General features: G+C 43.2%; 1 protein-coding gene across 8 annotated transcripts in view; it reads left to right on the top strand.

The window, feature by feature from the left end:
- Nucleotides 1-4933: 4933 nt before the first annotated feature.
- The window catches only part of EPB41L2 (erythrocyte membrane protein band 4.1 like 2), a 226252-nt gene continuing 212087 nt past the window's right edge, over nt 4934-19098 (top strand). For 5 of the 8 annotated variants that reach the window (XM_023230628.1, XM_023230626.1, XM_023230624.1 and 2 more), the window contains exon 1: nt 4934-5100. The gene's annotated coding sequence lies outside the window, so the exon portion shown is untranslated. Of the gene's footprint in view, nt 5114-19098 lie in introns of all 8 variants that reach the window. The other 3 variants (XM_023230629.1, XM_023230627.1, XM_023230625.1) reach the window with 1 other exon arrangement.

Genomic DNA, 19098 nt, shown 5'->3' with positions numbered 1-19098 from the left:
GTAATTCTGTCTGTCCAGCAAAGTCCAATGACACTGCCTAAAGGTCATTTTGCCTTTCCCATCCCATCTAATTAAGTGGGCAGTCTGCTGACTGCAGGCTTGTAGCAGAGTAGGGTGGTCACATGCCAGTCCACTTTTAGTACAGTTTGGTGTTCTGTCTCTCATTTTCCACAGCAGGACATCTGCGTATTCCCTGCAAAACAGGAATCTAAAGAGCCCTTTAGGCTCTTTTCAGAGTCTCCTCTTTGCTTTGACTATGTGTATGAATGAGCCTGGAGCCTTCTCTTTTGACGTCTCTTTGTTTTTTTTTTTTTTTTTTTTTAGAGAGAGAGAGTCTGGTTCTGACACCCAGGCCGGGGTGCAGTGGCGCCATCTTGGCTTACTGCAACTGCAACCTCTGTCTCCTGGGTTGAAGCAATTCTCCTGCCTCAGCCTCCCAAGTAGCTGGAATTACAGGTGTGTGCCACCACGTGCTAAAATAATATACATATATTATATGCTTTCCAAATGTAGCTTTTCTGGGACTTTTATTGGACCTGTACCAATAGGGAGCAATTGATCATGAGATGTCATGAGGAGCAACTCTGAAGTCTATGTTCCAGCTTAAGGGAATCAACCACTCCATGCCTCTTACTCTGTCATTGAGCACAATGAAATAGGTGTGTGTGTGTGTGTGTGCGGCAAAACTCCAGCTACAATTGAGAGAATATCTCAATTTGGCAGTCTTGAGATGCATATACCTGTTATTAGCCATAGTTGGGACTGGCTTTTCCAAAGACGACATCATTTAGTGTGACTTAGATGGAAAGGAGGCCCTGTGATGCTTTTGATAAAAAATCTGTGTGAAGAGTTGCTTGAGGACCAACTTGAACACCAGACTAGAAAAACACGGTGTCTGTAGTGAATTGCTAACAAGATGTCTGCCAACAATTTTCCCCCTCACTGTGCACACATTCCACTCCTCCTACTGTGTCCAGAATTGGTGGGTTCTTGGTCTCGCTTACTTCAAAAATGAAGACGTGGACCCTTGTGGTGAGTGTTACAGTTCTTAAAGATGGTGTGTCTGGAGTTTGTTCCTTCTGATGTTCATACGTGTTGGGAGTGTCTTCCTTCTGGTGGGTTCATGGTCTTGCTGACTTCAAGAGTGAAGCTGCAGACCTTCACGGTGAGTGTTACAGCTATAAATGTAGCGCGAACCCAAGGAGTGAGCAGCAGCAAGATTTATTGCGAAGAGCAAAATAACAAAGCTTCCATGGCTTGGACAGAGTACCCCAGTGGGTTACGGGTGCTTGCGCTGGTGGCCTGCTTTTATTCCCTTATTTGGCCCCACCCACATCCTGCTGATTGGTCCATTTTACAGAGTGCTGATTGGTGTGTTTACAATCCTTTAGCTAGACAGAAAAGTTCTCCAAGTCTCCACCCTACCTAGAAGCCCAGTCGTCTTCACCTCTCACTCCCAAAAGGCAAAGTCTATGACCCCTCTCCTTGAGTTGGGGCTGGCCCTCTGATTTGATTTGACCAACAGAATGGAACATAAGTGATGCTGTGTGACTTCTGGGTCAAGCCCTTGCAGGCCTTGCAGCATTTGCTTTTGTTCTCTTGGAAGCTGGGTGTCATGTAAAAAAGTCTGTGTTATCCTACTAAATAGGCCACACAGAGGATGGAGGGAGGGAGCACATGCAGAAACCAAAGGGAGGGGAGAGAGAGGATCTGGAGGATGAGAGTCCATGTGGAGGAGAAATTAGGAGCCCCCAGTTGACAGGCAGCACCAACTGCCAGACATGTGAGTGAAGCCATCTTAGATCCTTTATCAACAGTTGAGCCTCCCAGCTGAGCATTGCTTGAATTCCTGCCCCAGAGAATCACAAGCAATAAAACGGTTGTTTGAAGTCACTAAAGCAGAGTCTTGTAGCCCAATTGAAACTGAGCCAAAGTTGGCCAGGTGACAGAGTGACTCCTGCAGTCATTTGTGTGATATGTTTGTTGCTGTGGCAGTGGAACTGGGATTGCATGAATTCATGATGAAGCTGGAGAATGCCCTAGAAATAGTAGGAGAGGGCATTTTCAGGTCTTGCTGCCTGTGGACCATGTAAAGGAAGGGCAGGTCCTCAACCCAGAGCCACTCCAACCTGGTTTGGGCTCGGCACACAGAAGGCACAAAGATAAAACGATGACTCATGATATAGTGAGATCAAGCTTTTCCAGGGGCCATGCCTATGGGGGTGAGTTGGTGAGTAAAGGCACTAAGAAGTCCTGGGTACATTTCTAGTCCATACTTCCAAACTAACTATGTTTGCAGATAGTGCCCAGGATTGAGGCTATTATGGTAAATTTGGATGTGGTAGCTCTCAGGACTAGTACCTATATTCCTGTCTTGTTCTCTGCGTCAGTCCTTTGCCTGTTACTACAGTGTGTCTAGTGGGAAGACCCAATCTTGTTCTTACTAGTGTGTTTTCCTGGGGATTAACATTCTGTCCTTGAACTGCAGCCTGGTAGTCCTGACAGTACTTCCACCTGCCTGAGTCTTTGAATATCACCTATTCCAGGACTTTGTCCTTCTTTCTGTTCAAACCCCTCTTCTCTTCTTGTTAGACTTCCCTGGTTGTCTGGACTACCACCTGTTGTTTGCTATAATCTCTATGATGCCACCTTCCATCAGTTTTTTTCACTTCCTTATAGCTCCTGGGACTTGATTTTTCTACCCTCAGTTCCTGCTAGGTCCTCACTGACTCTGCTCCATTCCATTAAAATGCTAGGGCTATGTAAGGCTGTGTCCAAAAACAGAGTTCAATTCTTCTTCCACACAATAACCTTTAGACATTTGACAACCTTTTCATCACCTTTAATCATCTCTTTAGGCTAAATCTTGCTGGTTCCTACATTTTCAAGGTCACGCATTTATGGTTATAATTCAGCTTATCAATATTTTCTTTTGGAGGGAAAAATTCCTTCTTAAAAGGTGGCGTATAGGAGAGATTCATGTACTCCAACAGAGAGTATAGTAGGCATATCCTTTCTTATGAGAAGGGCATTGTATTTAATTAATTATAACTATATGTTATTTTGCACTAGCATTTTAAAGGGACTCTATCAGGGTGGATCAATGTTTTATGGGCCCAAAAGCTTATATGACTTCAGGGACTCTTTAAAAAACACAAAATGAAATACAAATTTATAAAGTTAGTTTCAAGGCTTGTGAAAATGAGAGATCCTGGCTTGTTTCATTAGTTTCATTGTAAATCTGCTATATATTCCTTATTATGAGAAAATAATAGTATTTTCTCATTAAATTTCCAGGTCTCCTTTACCAGAATTGCTGTCTAATCAGATTTCTGCTCTGTTTTAGCACACCTTATAAAATTTAACTTGTATACTTAGCATAAGGGATTGTGATTAAGTAAATTAATACATGTAAGGGACTTAGAACAATGCCTAGCACATAAAGCACACAATCAGCCTTAACTATTATTATTTGTATTATTTACTAGAAGGACCTTGGCAAATAATTTATTTTCCCAACCCTTTTTGATGTAATGGAGCTAATATGTGCCTGCCATTTTCGTAGGGTAATTGTGAGGATCAAATGATAATTGTTTGGACGAACGGAGGCAGGATGGTGCACTTCCGGGTTCTTCACCACCAACTCTTCCCATGTGTGCGAGAATGCAGCTGACGCCCGGGAAGGTGCAGATTAATCAGGCATGCACCAGGTGATGTCAATCCGAGGAGACCAAGATTTACCTGGTGGCACCTGCGGAGCGGCCCCCCTTCCCCGACGTGCCCGTGCCCCGCCTATTGCCCTTCCACTCCTAGAAAAGTCGCTCCCAGCAGATGCGCCGGGGGCGGGCTTTCTCAGCCCCCACTCTTGTCGGGACTGTATTAGAAACTCCCCCCAACCCAGCTCCGGTCCCTGAAGCTAGATGACCAAAGAATAAATTTGCAGTTTTGCTTTTAGCCTTGCCTACTCGCTGGTTCTTTTGTGCCCACTCTGGTGGTCTTAGAAAAACAAATCAATAATAAAATATGTGAATGTATTTTGTTAACTAGAAGGTATGGTTACTGAGGTTTCATTTGACATTGTTACTTTTGGAAAAGGTTCTGTTTAGGAAAGAAAGGGAGACTTGACTGTGGCTGTGGTGGAATCACTAAAGACCTCAATAAAGGAGGGAGGAGTAAAAAGGACGAGGTGTGTGTGAGGCAGATGATGGAGGCAGTGAGCTGGACACGTTGTTTGACACCAGCTTGACACGCAAACCTTCAGAAAAGATGAAATATATTGAATCTGAAACATATTGACCTCATCGTACAAAAGAACCAGAAGGGTGGAGAGAGAGAGAGTGTGTGTGTGTGCTTGTGGCTTTCCACAATTTAGCCCCAAACTAGGTTTTTTCCAGACTCTTCTTCACCCGTGGTCATGCTCTGCAATCCAGGTTCCCAGGCCTCTGCCCAGAGAAATCCTACTTACTCTGGGGAGGCCTTTCCTCCACGGGGTTTCCCCAACCCCTCCTGTCCTTCCCACAGGAAGAATAAATGGTTCCTTTTCAATGCCCTTTCTGTGAAAGCACTTTTTCCAATCTAGACTGAGGGAGACCCAGTTTTCCTTATTCTGCATCTCCAGGCTCTGCTCCAGAGTCTACCTCTAGGAAGGCGCTCAATGAAGGTTTAGTCAGCGACTGCACTTTGAATAAATAACTTTTAAAAGTTAAGAGGACATTTAAGGCCAGGAACCGCAGTTGAGAACGCCTCGCCCAGGCGCATTAGCTATCATCCGGGCTGCCCTGAGGGCGAAGGACGTCCTCCAGCCCCGGGTCCCTGCGGCCGCCCTCAGCGAATCCCGCGGGAAAAGTCTCCCGCCCGCGCAGGGGCGGGGCCTGGGCGTCGGGGGCGGGACCGCCCGCGGGGGTTTCCGCGCCGGGGGCTCGTCCGGCGGGGGCGCGGGAGGGGCTTCCGCCGCAAGGGGGCGGGGCCGGCGCTCAGAGTCCTCTGACGGCCCCAGCCAGGGAATTTCAATTTGAAACCTAGCGGAGGGAGGAGGCAGGCGCGGCTGCCGGCGGCTGGGACCGAAACGGGACGGGTCCCCGCGGCGAGCGAGCTCCTGAGGTGCGGCGTCGGGGTAAGGAGGCGTGCGGGGCTGCACGGGCCGGGCGACGCGTCAGTGTGGGGCTGCAGGGGCGGCTCAGATTTTTCCTCTGGCTGCAGCTGGGAAGCTGATCCCAGGCAGGAAGCGGTGGCGGGACGGTCCCACCGGGATGGGGGGCGGGGAGAGGGGGCCCGGCTTTGGGATTTTCTGCGGCTCCCGCTCTCCTTTCCCTCCCGGTCTCTGCCCGACCTGATTCCTGCCCCGGGGTCCGGGTCCCGTTGCTCTGGACCGGATCCCGGCTTCGCTGCTCCCCGCGGTCCCCCTCTTCCCTCTTCCGGGGGACCGGGGCTGCGTCCCGGCGGAGCCAGGAGAGGCGGGGGCACGGGGAGGACGTCGTCCCCCTCGGGGTGCCGTGGGCTCAGGTCACGCGTCCGGGCCCCGTGGAGCAGCAGCGGGAGAAATCCGGCTCCATCCCCCCCGCGGGGAGGGGCTCGGCCGCCGCGTCGCCCTTCAGGAGGAAGGTTTTAGGAGGGGAAGCGCGGGCCGGCCGCGCGCGTGGGGACTGCGGGAAGCCGGGCGAGGGCGGCGCGCCAGCCCCACGCGCGGTGCGGGTCGGGCCAGGCGTCGGCTTGCGCCCGCGCCCCCAGCTGCCGCCTGCGCCGTCTGGGAGGTGCGGAGAGGGACGCGTGTTTCGTGCTCGGATCCTTACAGTTCCCACACCCAGGCCATCTCACCACCGATGGCTTGTTTTTTTCTCCTCCTGCGTTGGGGGCCGAGGGTTGGGAACATTTTTAGGGAAGCAGCGGGGAAGGACGAGGAGAACCTAAAGGAGCGCGATAGGGTTGAAGTCGGCGTCTGGGGACCCCATCCCCAGGCGCAGATGCTGCCCCCAGCAGCCTGACGTCTGTGGTAGGACATCAGTTATGCTTCTCCAGATCGCTCACCTCCCCTGAGGTCAAGTTATTTAAATTTTTTTTTATTTTTTTTAAATAAAATGAGGTTTGGCGAGAAGAACTCCTGCCTAGAGTCCATTATTTTGGGGAGGGGTCTGGGTATGGAGCCCTCCCTACTGACCCGGGTAGTCTTTCATTGAATTGCCCCATCAACACCACAGCTGCCCCTAATTTTAAGATCCCTGGGTGGTAGGGGAGGGAAGATGGAACCTAGAGAAGCTTTGGCTATATTTTCACTTTTCTGAATCACATCTTTCCCCAGTTTCTTGAACTTCTTGCCTCTGAAATGGCATGTGTGTGCCAGACGTCTTGTTCCTCTTGTTACTGTTATTTAAGCTATTTTTAAAAAAAGACTTTCGCGGTTTTCCCCTCATTTCTTCAGTCTTTATTTTCTCCCCATCCCCCGTTTTTATTGTTTGTTTTTCAACTGAATACTTTGTTTCTGTGGTCTCTTTATAATGCTCTTGAGAATTAACATTTCAGTTGGTGTTCTGTCACATTTCACCGTGGGCTTAGCACTTGAGGGAAACTGAGTCAGTTTCTATGCTGCAAGGGCTAGGATTTAGAATTCTCAAGCTTTGAACAGGTTTCAGTGGGGAACGAATAGTGCTTAATCCTATTCAGTTTCCCTTTGCAGGCTCATTGCTGTGAGAAATCACTGGGTGGCTGTTGCAGCCACTGATGGGGGCTGCATTGCAATGCAATCTTGAATTGTGATAAGGGCCAACGGGGTACATCCATCAGGCTGTGAGTTTGACGCAACTTTTAAAGAGCTATGCTGTGTCACCTGTCAGCGCTCGAGTGGTCATTCTTTTAATTCAATTTAAGAACTACCATCAAACTTCAGATATCTATTTTTGGGAGGTTATTGGAGAACTGTACCACTGGTAATGGCTTGGAACAATGGTGTGGATTTAGAGCTAATTTAATCCTGTCTTCCTCACTTCTTGGGCAGAATTCCCACTGAAGTCAGTAGTGGTCTTGTGTGCAGACAGACTGCTGAGAACAAGAGGCTGCTCATTTAGCGCAACGGGAAGGGACGGTTTCTTTCCCTTTAAAACATCCCTCTGTAAGAAAGACCTAGTCATAACAGTTCTTTAATCTTTCACCACTAGTCCAAGTAGTTAAGAGCACTTTTTGCAAAAACCTTCGAAAGAAAATTTGTGGATGAATTGAGCCACGTCCCTCGAACTCTTGATGTCTACATTGGATGGTGATTGTTAAAGAAGATTAAAAGCGGTTTAAAAAATCAGTTAACAAAGCTATAATTTAAGTAAAATTTTTCCTAACTTTTGTAAAAAACGTAAACTGCCAGGGAGCATTTTGTAGCAACTGGGTATGTATGCTTCAAATCTGAAATTTAAATCCAAGTAGAAAGAAGCAAATTTAATTTAGGGGATGATTCTGAAGAGAGGCCACCAAAAAAAAAAAAAAAAAAATCTAAATATAAAAGAAGGAAATTCGTGTATCTTTTGCTGTATTTCAGGAGATAGCTTTAGGGCAGTTTGCTCACTTTCCTGTTCTTAAAGACTTACTGACTGCCTGGGTCCATCATTAGATATGCGAGCACTTGGAGGTTTCCAAGTGAGCTTTGTGCTGATCTGAGTTGCTGAGCTAGTTAGATCCTTGGCTTCTTGACGTAACATTCTTGTGGCTTACCCTTTCCAAATTACTAGTTCTAAGGAATTGAGTTTAAAAAACCTAACCAGTGACCAGAATGTAAAAATAGGTATTTAAAAATCAGAACCATGTCCACGTGTACAACCCAACCAGTTGCTTTCAACTAAAAATACTTGCAAAGATGACAAAGCAGTCCACAACCAAAATATTTATTGGTACAATTTCTCTGTAATTAGTAATATCGTACAGTTATGTTTAACTTCAGGTTCTGCCCTGAATCACCCCTCTCATATTACTGTGGCTAGTGAACTACAAAGGTTGTATCTTTGCCATTTCATTTAGAAATGTAGGGTTTATATTTTATATTGCAGAATGCTAAATATTTTTGAAGGTTTTGTTTTGTTTCTGTTTCTACCCTGTCTTTACTAAAAATACAAAAATTAGCCGGGCATAGTGGCGCACACCTGTAATCCCAGCTGAAGACATGGGCCCTTTTCTTTCTTTTTTGAACTGAAGTAGTCTGTTTAAAAGCTGTGTGTGGACTTTTTATTGAAAAGTATGATTTGCTACTAGTGTTATAAGGCAAATAGTTTATAGGGATCAATACCACTGAGTCACATTTTGCATTTCTAAAATCTGTATTGTTGGAGAAAACAAAAGAAATGTGCCTACCTCCTTCCTCCTTCCCACCTTTATTTAGAAACATTTCCAGTGGGCTTTTTTTTTTTTTTTTTTTTTTTTAGATTCAGAATTACTGTACCTAACCACTGGGTACCCTTACAGATTTCAAAGCCTCAAGTAAATGTTTATGCTGGCTTTCGTAGTCAGCAAATAGTAGCCAAACCCTAATTTACTGCTTTTTTATAGAATCTTGGAATCTCAGGGCTGAACCCTTAGGAGTCAGCAGATCCACTCTTAGCCCTAGTCTCTTCCTCTCAACATGCAAACAGTTCTAATCTCTTTGGAATGTCTGAGCAAACAGAAGATTTGTATGTGATTCTGTCACCTTCTAGACAGAACATCCTTTGGGATGTCATGTTTTGGCATAAACCAGCAACTTGATATTATACGATTTGTAGCATTTCTCTGCGTGGGCAGTGCCCTGGACTAAAATCTAAAATGGAGTCAATGCGTGGTGTCACTAACTATAGGGAAATAGCCTCCAAGTTAGCTATTAGAGTTATTTAGAAGTTATAGCAGAGTGCGGTGGCTCACGCCTGTAATCCCAGCACTTTGGGAGGCTGAGGCGGATGGATCACGAGGTCAGGAGATGGAGACCATCCTGGCTAACACGGTGAAACCGCGTCTCTACTAAAAATAAAAAAAATTAGCCAGGCGTGGTGGTGGGTGCCTGTAGTCCCAGCCACTCAGGAGGCTGAGGCAGGAGAATGGGGTGAATCTGGGAGGCAGAGTTTGCAGTGAGCCCAGGTTGCGTCCCTGCACTCCAGCCTGGGTAACAGAGCGAGACTCCATCTCAAAAAAAAAAAAAAAGAAGTTACAGGTAAGCCAAGAAGGAAAGAAATAAATCATGTCAGTAATCATCTAGAAATGATTTATAGTTTTTGTTTTTGTTGTTGTTGTTTTGTTTTGTTTTTGAGACACAGTTTCACTCTGTCGCCCAGGCTGGAATGCAGTGACTGTGATCTCGGCTCACTGCAACCTCCGTCTTACCAGTTCAAGTGATTCTGGTGCTTCAGCCTCCCAAGTAGCTGGGATTACAGATGTGTGCCACCATGCCCGGCTAATTTTTGTATTTTTAGTAAAGACAGGGTTTCACCATGTTGACCAGGCTAGTCTTGAACTCCTGACCTCAAGTGATCCACCCGACTTGGCCTCCCAAAGTGTCGGGATTACAAGTGTGAGCCACCGTGCCCAGCCGTTTTATAGTTATAACTAATGGATTTTGGTAGCTTTTTCTATAAAGTATGTGTATGTATGTGTATTTCATATGAGAAAGGGAATATTGTATGTATTCGTGATGTGAAGCACCTACTCATTGTCTGTTTTTAATAAATATTTGATGAATTAATTCATTGAACCTTTAATACGTTAGAGGAGAAGAATCTTTAGTGAAGATTCTTTGATAGAGTTGACGTAGAAATGGGTAATGTTTCATGTAGAAATATCATGTCGGTAATATTTCATTTAGAGGATTTGCTTTTCTAACCACTGGTATTGTTTCTCCTGGTTTTGTGGTTGGCTTCCAATCTGTGTTGTAAGTTTCTTAGATGCATGTTTTTCATGTCTAGAAGAGTAGATAATCTGTGTATTTCTGTGGTGTTGGGGTAGTATTAATTTTAATTAGAATTTCAGAGCTTTCTGAATTTTCTTATTTTAAAGTGATATCTCTTACCCCTTGGCATTGGAATAGATTTCATGTGATCTATGAGTGCATTCATACTGCATCTGGATTTTTTTTCTTCAAAGATTGCAACTGAGCTAATTTCATATTCTCAGTTATCTTTAAAATCAAAACATGTTTTCACTTCACAGACACCTCTCTGAATTTTGCATATTTTCACTCTAGCATATTGGAGCCATGAAGTCAAAAAGTACATAGATTGTCTCCCAAATAATCTGAAATAAATTGAAGGATAAGAACAATCTTTTCTTGAGATCTGAGCTGTATCTTAAGTAAGGTTTTGCTTTAGATAGCCAAGTTGACATTTTGCATAGATAACTAAATCCAGCATCATGGGTATCGTTTTAGTTCTTCCCAGGTTAGGAACTGGAGGGCATGGAAAGGCTCCCAAAGTGGTTTTGTCAGTGTTCATCTGTAGGACCTTATTGCCGAGGTCAGTTAGGGTAGTTCATGCATTTAAACCAAATCTTTCTGAAGAGACCAGTTTCCTCTTGCTTTGCTCTTGGGGCCTCACCATCAACCTTCAAGAAAGAATTTTCAAATACTTTTAAAGACCTTTGTTACCCTTTAGTTGCCTTTTTCCAGGATAATTGTGGTTTTAAAAAACTTGTCATATAGGTCTGATTACCAGCTCTGAAGTCACCTTTTCCAAGCTCTTGTAATCAGGTTTCCAGACCTGCTGATGAGGTTCAGGGCTGGGCCATTATAACAACAGTGCTGAATTTACTCACATTTTTCAGTTTCCTACATTCTACCAATATATGTACATATCCCAGTCGCTTAAATACATAAAATTAAAATGTGATTTACACTCTGCCATAATTCTTTGTTTGTTTCTCTTTTTGTCCAGAAACTACTTGTTTTTCACCGTAGATTCATTGACCTTGAGGGCCAGAAGAGAACTTGGAGATAATTTGGTTCAGACTCCTGACCTGGAGTGGACAGTGGGGTTCTTGGGCCTCGCGGGTGCATAAACTGCCCGAGACTAAGTGAGGTATTGAGCTCCCATGTACATACTGTGTGTGTGCACAAGTGGATGAGAGAGACAGGTTGAGGGAGAAAGAGAACTTTAGGAGCGGTTTTTGAAAGGGTTTTGGGAAACAGAAAAGGTTGAGAACTGATGTTTCAGTTCTTATTTTTGAGATTAGAAGATAGATGTTTTAAGAGTATTCTTTTGTTTTTCTCTTCTTTTTCATTTTTTCACCTATTGCTCTTTTCATCATTTATTCTCCCCTACCCCGCGTTGTATTTCTTTCCATTTATTTGAATTCATTTAGTTGACCCTCATTTACCTAATTGTCAAGGTTAAACTGAATTCTGATATAATCCTGGCCACTCATATTCTTACCTGTGAACTTAATGAATGTACATTTATTTCCTCACAAATTTCTTTGATGGAATATTGATTAGAAGGGATCAGTAACATGTCCACACTGTTTGATGCTGGTTAGACTGCCACATATGCTGTTGTGATCTTGGGCAAATTATTTCTCAAAGCCTCATTTCCTGTAGTAAGGGGTTAAAAATCATACCTACCTCAGAGTTCCATGAGGATTAAATGAGCTAATGCTTATAAAATGCTTCACAGAGTGCCTGGCATCTGTAAAAATTACTAGGTTAAGAAAACACCTAGTGGGTTGGTTACTGGTGAATATGTAGTAAGCAGATTTCTTGCAGTGGTCAGGAATAATTATCCGTGTGGAAGTACAGTCTTTGATATGAAACGGTAATTTCCTATGGTGATCACAGTTAAAACCACTTTTTAACAATTTCAGTCCAGTGTCTATAATGTTCGAGCTTTTAGAAACTCTTGTCTTCATTCTTTTTGGTAATTTACAAAAGAATATATATATGGCAAAACAGTTGGGATCTAGTTTCAGTAATGCAGAGATAATGTAGTCTTCTTTGTTATGTTGCCAGAGGTAACTGATTATAAATATAAAATTGTGTGCATATGCTCTATTATAACTTCTCTCTATAACCACAGTGAACTTGCTGAAAAAAGCCTATTAGTGAGTAGAATTTTTATTGGTAATGTTTAAACCTCTGCATATGGCATTAAAATATAACCTTTATAAATCTGTGTGAAATGTACCTGCACACATAATTTCCAGCAACATAGTGTTTTAACTTTAGTTGCCAACATTAAGAAATCAGATTTCATATCAATATCTTAATTTTAGGCTAGAAAAACTGGATGATGGTGTAGCATTGGGCCCACTGGGTCCACTGGGTCTGTTGTTGCTGGTGCTGTCACGCATCAGCTGCTTTGCTTAACCTGTCCCTGACACATGCATTTTATGCTCAGTTCTAGCTTTGTTCTAGGTTCCATTGTGAGTAATCCTGTAAGGCGTGAAGCATTGATTATCAATAAACATGTAAAAAAAAATAATAAGGAAGTTAATGGTTTTGCAGCACAGACTATATACCAGGTGCTGTAATTGGTACTTTATATATGTTAATAACCCTGCTCCTTTTTTGCAGCACTGTCTTGGAGTAGCTGGTGTGCTCATTTTATGGATGAGAAACTGAGGCTTAAAAATTGAATAAATGGCTCAAGGGCACCCAGCTTGTGTATGGCTAAAACTCTTGTTTTTTCTGTGAGTTCCAGTTATTGCTTTTAATTGTTTGATGTTTTTACTCAGTAGAAGTTGATGTTTTTTGAAATTTGTTGGCATTTGCAGTGTCTAACTTTTATAAAAGACAGGCTTGCTTTCCTGACTGGGTTCACCCATCTAGATTTTTGTGTAAAGGTATGATTATGAAGCAGACCTGAGTACTACTTTTAGTTCTATGATTCTTGAATCACGCTGGAACAGGGAGTACCCTTCATCTTGTTTTTCAGACTAGAAACATTTAGAGTAATGTTTCTAGCCTGATGTTTCAATATTAGAAAAATATACCAGAGGATAAAACACATCGGAATAAAATGTGGCTCTCCCCCCACCTTTAGTTTCTGCCTTTCCTGTGGTTTTGCACTTTTTGCTTTCATTTAAAGTGCAAATGGCATTCCCCAGGGTGCTTTATATGATTTAGAAAGTCAGGTAGTACTGCAGGGATTATGAAGAAAAGCAGCAGACTAGTGCCCTAGCTCCCTTCTTGACAGATTTCTGCTGCCCTGAGGTAACTACTTGTTGGAGGCTGAAAGAATGAGGGTTGTAATAAACTCAGTATACCACTGGAGGCTATATGAGTAAGCAGCACACTTTTTCCATAAATGCAGAATGTTGGCAAACTGACAAATTGCATATGCCACCCAGAGGAATGCTGAGGGCAGTCACGCCCCAAGTGCATGTTTCTTGTGATTAGGTACATGTGAAGCCTGTTAGTAACAATACGAACCTGTGATCAATTGAGTAGTTGACCAGTGGTTACCTCCTCCTCCCTGCTCTTGTTACCCAATAAATAGAAAGGGCTGTGGAAGCTCAGGGGTTGCCTTTGCTCACTAGAAGCAGGGAGCTCTTTTCTTCTTCCCCTGGCCCTTTAAAACAGTTTCTTGTGTGTGTGTTTGTTATCATTTCCACGCTCATCCCTTCTTTTAGTCTTATAATGATGGTCTCAAGTAGTAACAGTAGTAACTGTCATAGTGATGGTCTCAAGTAGAAACTGTGGCAGTCTGCCACAAGTGGCGCCCGAACAGGGACTATCAGTGACAAACAGAGACCTGAAGAGACCTGAAGGGACCTGAGGAGGCCTGCAGGGACAAATAGAGATAAGTAGGGATAAATAGAGACAAATAGAGACAGATAGGGAAAGATAGGGACTTGCACCAACTTGGAGGAACTAACAGGGACCATAGGAACAGACAGGGAGAGATAGGGATAGGTGAAGACTAGCAAAGACTAGCAGAGACCAGCAGAAGCCAGCAGAAACTTGCAGGGACAGACAGAGACAGATGGAGACAGGGTCCTATAGGGATTTGAACAAGGAAAGTCTGCTGGAACAGAAAAAACTAAAACCAACCAGACAAATGAGAAACCCCAATACAAGTCTGCTGGCGGCAACATAAGGAGATGAACATACTGTGTGGGTGCCCTCAAGGTGTGTGTGACCTTGGAATGGAAGACTGGAGAGACCCATGGATTCCAGCTACAGGCCTGGTTCCCCTAATGCAAGCCATGAGCCAGTTGAATCTGAATGCAAAGATGGAACAGAGGACTGACTGGAGTCACACTGACATCAACCCCCATGACATGGGGACAGATAAAGAAAACTACACAGGAAGCTGAGAAACTAATGAGTGTCAGGGTCAGGCAGAGACCACTGACTCCATGTTTGTGGCCATGCCGGTCATGGTTTCCTGTGTGTCTGTAAGATCAGCTGGACCACCAATCAGCAATTAAGGGCTGCACAGCCTGTAGTTGCCTTTCTCAATTAATTCAAAAACAAAATGGGAGAAATGTTGGAGGTAGAAAGAATGAGGGTCGTGATCAACTCAGTATACCACTGGGGGCTATAGGAGTAAGCAGCAAACTGTTTCTCATAAATGTAGAATGTTGGCAAACTGACAAACTGCATATGCCACCCAGAAGGAATGTTGAGGGCAGTCATGCCCCAAGTGCAGTGTTTCTTGTGATTAGGTACATGTGAAGCCTGTTAGTAACAATACGAACCTGTGATTGATTAAGTAGTTGACCAGTGGTTACCTCCTCCTCCCTGCTCGTTACCCAATAAATAGAAAGGGCTGTGGAAACTCAGGGGTTGCCTTTGCTCACTAGAAGCAGGGAGCTCTTTTCTTCTTCCCTGGCCCTTTAAAACAGTTTCTTTTGTGTGTGTGTGTGTTTTTTTGTTATCATTTCCACGTTTGTCCCTTTGTCACTTTGTTCAGTCTCCGAATGATGGTCTCAAGTAGTTAACGGTAGTAACTGTTGTAGTCATGGTCTCAAGTAGTAACTGTGACAGTCTGCCACAGCTACTTTCACTAGTTTTGGTTTTATTTTCTGGTGTTTTGTCTCTAAATAACATGATTTTCTTGTTTCTTGATTTTTTTAAAGTGGCAGGATATTTTTATGTTTTATTATTTGTTAAAAGTTTAGTGGCTGGGCACGGTGACTCACGCCTGTAATCCCAGCACTTTGGGAGGCCGAGGTGGGCAGATCACCTGAGGTCAGGAGTTCGAGACTAGCCTGGCCAACATGGTGAAACCCTGTCTCTACTAAAAATACAGAATTAGCTGGGTGTGGTGGTTCATGCCTGTAATCCCAGCTACTCAGGAGGCAGAGACAGGAGAATCGCTTGAAGCCAGGAGGTGGAAGTTTCAGTGAGCTAAGATCATGCCATGGCACTCCAGCCTGGGCAATGAGAGTGAAATTCCTCAAAAAAAAAAAAAAAAAAGTTCATATTTTTGTGTGTAGATAGTTGTTCAAATTGATGTTTCTGTAGGGGTGAGGTCAGCAGGCCGAGTGGGGCAGAGAAGCACTAGTAAAGCCTATTCTGCTACCTTGCTGAGGTCTGCTTACTCCTGTTTCTTGATTTTTACATTTTAAATGTAATACCTGTTTGACTTTCTACCTCGAGTTAGCTTCCTTACTAACTCCTTCTTCCCATTTTCTACCCTCTTCCGTTTTCCAGCTTATATATACCAAAGCTGAGTCATGTAAAGTGCTTTGATTACATGTACTTTCTTTTACAACTTTATGTTTTATCCTGAAGTTATCCTGATCCTTATCCTTTTCCTTATTTTCTTTGTTTTCTTTGTACCCGTCCTTGGTTCAGCTTTAAACTATTTTAGAAACTGAAATTCTTGCCGGTAGGATCAAACATGATATAATCTTTTGGTTCCATTTTCTTTTTTTCTTAAAGCTATCCTTCCTGGCTGGGCCCTCCATCGTCCTGAACTGGTTTTATTTCTAGAACTGCTGTGTAGCTGTGTGCAGGGAAGTCCTTTGCTTCTTTTTCTGGGCTCTACGTTTCTTTCTTGGTTCACTGACATAAAGTCAAGAGTTTATCTGTTAACTTGTAACCAGAACTGTTTTTGGATCTTGGCCATTAAAATCAGCATCAGTGGCTGGGTGTGGTGGCTCATGCCTGTAATCTTAGCACTTTGGGAGGTTGAGGCAGGTGTATCACCTGAGGTCAGGAGTTTGAGACCAGCCTGGCCAACATGGCAAAACCCCATCTGTACTAAAAATACAAAAATCAGCCGGGTGTGGTGGTGCCTGCCTATATAGTCCCAGCTACTTGGGAGACTGAGGCAGGAGAACTGCTTGAACCTAGGAGGTGGAGGTTGCAGTGAGCCGAGATCGTGCCACTGCACACCAGCCTGGGTGAGAGAGTAAGACTCCGTCTCAAAAAAAAAAGAAAAAAAAGAAAAAAAAAAAATCAACATCAGCACAGGCTACATCCTAATTTCCTTAATGAAGACTTCCAGTAGTTGCCCAAAAAAGTGTGAATGGGAGGTGGGTTTCTTGAGGCTTGCATGTCTTCAAATGTCTTTCTCCACTCTCAGTTTGGTTGCTCTTACAGTTTGGTTGTATATACAATTCTATTAGGTGATTACTTTCCCCCCAAATTTTGAAGGCGTCTTTTGAAGCCATTTGAAGGCTGCTCTTTCTCTCACCTAAGACCTCAGAGGTACCTGGAACCTCCAAATCTTCAGACTCTCAGAGCTTTTCCAACAGTCAACTTATTTCTTGTAGGCCCCCACCAAAACAGTAACAGTTTTCTGCTTCCTCTGCTCTGCTAAGTCAGTTACTTTGTACATCTGCTTTCCATCTTCTAAAATTTTGTTGACATATCTGCTGGCCTGACCCTTCCCATTGTTTTTTTATTGTATTATTATTATTTTTTTTGCTTTGCTTTTGTGAATGTGTTCCTTGTAAGAAAACTTTTCTCACTGTCATTTTAGTGTGGTTCCGGGAGGAAGCAGAAATTAGCTTATGTTAAATATATTAGATTTTGGAATTTAAACAGATTAAAAACAAAATTCCACAAGATTGCCATGGTACTCACATTTGATAAGGACTGCAGCCATAATAAATTTATACTAGTTTCCGCATGCCAGCTGCTGGGTTGAAGTTCATTTATATAGAGGGAGGTGGAAAAGTCAGGTGATTGAGTGAACATCTAGGGTGCCTGTGAGTGGATAATTGATACGTTATTGGTCAAGAAGCTGCTTCCTAGGAAAAGTTCAGTAAATGTATTATATATTTTTCCTGTGGTCTTTCAAGGATTAGTTCAGTATAAACTCTTAGAAATATTATATACTTGAACTAGACTTAACAATACATACTTACCAAATTTGTTTTTGTTGTGTATTAGAGTTGACAGCGTTAGTTTAGATTTATTGAGTATCTTAGTTTGTCTGTCTTTAGACAGACATATTGTTGTCACACATATACTTGAATGTTCTTTGGACCAGGCACGATGGCTCATGCCTATAATCCAGCACTTTGGGAGGCCAAGGTGGGCAGATCACTTAAGCTCAGGAATTCAAGACCAGCCTGGACAACACGAGGAAACCACATCTCTATTAAAAATAAATAAATAAAAGAATATTGTTTGAATATGATTTGGGGATTACAGAAAGTTTTGAACATATGCAGGTTCTGTTAAATACTGTAAGGGTGTAAATTTCATTTCATTACTAGGTGGGACATAATTAGGGATTTACATTAATGTGAAGGTACAGATGTTAGGGATTTTTGAGTATGGGTTTGGGGATGGTAAAACAAAAAGGAAGGTTCTGAATGTCGTAGTGGGTCAGTAGTGACTGTGAGGTCTGAGGAAATGTCAGTATGATCCAATGCCTGTTATGTGATCAGTGTTGGTTAATTTAGTTGCTCAGTGGGTTTTAGAGATTTAGAAATTCAAATCTATTATGCGTTAATGTAGAAGATGTTTCAGGGAATAGATAAGGAAAGTATTTCCCCAGAGTATGTTGGTATGCTAAATGACTTGAGTCTTTCATTTTTTTTTGGGAGAGAGAGTCTCGCTCTATCGCCCAGGCTGGAGTGCAGTGGTGCAATCTCGGCTCCCTGCAACCTCCGCCTCCTGGGTTCAAGCGATTCTCCTGCCTCAGCCTCTTGAGTGGCTGAGATTACAGGTGCCCACCACCATGCATGGCTAATTTTTATATTTTTGGTGGAGACGCGGTTTCAACATCTTGGCTAGGCTGGTTTTGAACTCCTGACCTCGTGATCCACTTGCCTTGGCCTCCCAAGTGTTGGGATTACAGGCGTGAGCCACCGCGCCTGTATGAAAACTTTTCTTCCTCCTACCCTGACCAAGGAGGGCAGAGGTGATCTGCCCTCCTTGACCTCCCAAAGTGCTGGTATTACAGGTGTGAGCCACCGCACCCAGCCCCCATTTGATTTTTAAAACAATTTTGTACCACAGGTCTGACAAGTAAGAAAAGTAAAGAGTTTAAACTTAACCAGAGTCCTGGAGCAGTTACTAATGGAGCTTCAGGCACAGCCAAGGTCTCTTATGTCCAGAGTTGTGCTCTCTACACTGTGCACTTTTGCCAGTTGAAGTTTTCTTGGAAAACTCAGGAAATCTGCCAAGTTTTATAGCTAGAGGGATGTCCTGTAGCTTTTATATATTTGTGTATTGAGTCCTGAAGGTAGACAGAGCTCGGTCTTCCAAAAATAGTTCAATAAATGTGTCAACATTTTGAAATACTACTGAAAAAACAAGGAAGTAAAAGTCCTATGGGATTATTGCAAAATGATGCCAAATGCCTCCACAAGTATTTGAAAAGCAAATGTGGCAGTGGTTATAAGCTAGACAATGGTTCATATTCAGCCTTTGCTTTTGGGGACCATTTCTATTATGATAATCTTTTACTGTTTCCCAGTACTCTGTTTAATTGCTTCTAGACTGTGGTAGAAATGCTACTAAATGTCTACACTCTGGTAGAAAAGCTACTAAATGAAAATTTTCCTTGGAAAATTTTCTTTAATCTACTTCTCTTAAGGAGAAAAAGGAAAACTTTTTTTCCTTAATAACGCGGGTAAAAGCTGTGTGTGGGAAAGGTCAGAATGTCACGTACTGAGTTGGGTCTGTCCACTGCAAAGAAATCAAGAGTTTATCCATGAACTTGTAACCAGAACTGTTTCTGGATCTTGGCCATTAAAATCAAC

Source organism: Piliocolobus tephrosceles, chromosome 5 (genome assembly GCF_002776525.5).
Source record: "Piliocolobus tephrosceles isolate RC106 chromosome 5, ASM277652v3, whole genome shotgun sequence".
Taxonomy (NCBI): Eukaryota; Metazoa; Chordata; class Mammalia; order Primates; family Cercopithecidae; genus Piliocolobus; species Piliocolobus tephrosceles.
The sequence above is the reverse complement of the archived record's forward strand: the minus strand, read 5'-3'. Positions and strand labels throughout refer to the sequence as shown.